This window comes from Lucilia cuprina, chromosome 2 (assembly GCF_022045245.1).
Source record: "Lucilia cuprina isolate Lc7/37 chromosome 2, ASM2204524v1, whole genome shotgun sequence".
Lineage (NCBI taxonomy): Eukaryota > Metazoa > Arthropoda > Insecta > Diptera > Calliphoridae > Lucilia > Lucilia cuprina.
This window is the reverse complement of record NC_060950.1, coordinates 16,807,595-16,809,282: the sequence shown is the minus strand read 5'-3', so window position 1 is coordinate 16,809,282 and position 1,688 is coordinate 16,807,595.

Sequence of the window (1,688 nt, the reverse complement as noted above, 5' to 3'; positions counted from 1 at the left end):
CTAGTCTATAGTCTAGTCTATAGTCTAGTCTATAGTCTAGTCTATAGTCTAGTCTATAGTCTAGTCTATAGTCTAGTCTATAGTTTAGTCTATAGTCTATAGTTTAGTATATAGGATTCTATGACGATGAATACAATTTTACAGCCTAGTCTGTAAAATCGTAAAATCTGTAGATGACAAGATAGAAAGGGAACGGTAGAAGCTAAATTAATGGCTCTCTCTATTTCTCTCAATGTATATTTGCCTTTATGTATAAAAAGTTGAAACATGATGTAAACACTTATTATTGGAATATGATTGGATTATTTTTAAACAAAAACAAAAAAGAGAACAATACAAACAAGTAATATTTTGATATAAAGAAATATGAACAATTTACTAAAAAAAACTCTCCCGCTTTTCCTCCCACTCTCAACACTTTCGGCTGAATAAACGTAACATATAATCAATCAAGTGTTAAATATGATGATGATCAACATCATAAAGTTAAAAACTAATTAAAGAAAATAGAACAAATATTAAATTATATAAAAATATGACTTACTGCGTTGTATTTCTGAAGCTGCAGCCAGCAAATCATTGTTGTCATCATCCAACATTTTGAGGCTGGTTAAGGGTACTTAAATAGTTCAACACGCCAACAACAGCAAATGTAATATATTGTAGTATAACAGCAGCAACAAATTATAATGTTTGTTGTAAATTAAAAACGAAAATATTAACAATCAAAAAAATAACAAACTAATCACTAGTCAATAAAACTAGAATTTAGCTTCGAAATTGCAATCACATGTAGGACAATATTTATGTGAATGTAAAAATATTATTGCAACTTTTGTAAAATATTCGAGATTTTTCAAAATATTGAAGATTTTTCAACATTTACGTCCTCTAATTCTGCTTTTGGTCAGTTGATAGGAGGTTGCTCTAATGAAAGGATAACAATTGTCATGCAACTATTGATAAATATATTGATTGGTATCCCTCTCTGGCGAATGTATGTCTGTTTATTTAATGATGTCCAGCATATACAACAACAAACTTCCAGCTATTGTTATTAGTGTTTTTGTTTTTATTATCCGCTCACAGCAAAAATGACCACACAAATTTAGCAAAATGTCTTCTTCCTCCCGCTTTTTTTTTACTATTTTGATTGATTTTTTTTTAGTATTTTTTGTTTGTTGCCACTAAATACGTGACCGACTTTTAAACGCCAATTGCATTTAACGGGAATAAACGATTAAAAATGCAAAATCGTTGCCACCAAATAAACAAAAAAAATGTAAACCGAATGGTTGGCTGTTGCAAAAATATATGTTGATGTTATTATTGTTGGCAATAATATTATGGTTTTTATTTTTGGTTTGATGCATGCAAAACCAATTTTTTTTTCTTTACTTAGAAAACCAAGAATTTGTAGATAATTTTTATGCAATTTTGTGAAAAATCTGTAAAAAACAGAAATTTTAAAATTAGTAAAGTTTAAATTAATTATTTTACATAAAAAAATTCAAAGAAAGAGATGGAGGCTATAGTTATTAAAAACAAGTACATGTTTACTCAAACACCCACCTACACTATGAACTAGAACTGAACTAGAACTGAACTAGAACTGAACTAGAACTGAACTATTATTAAAAACTAGTACATGTTTACTCAAACACCCACCTACACTATGAACTAGAACT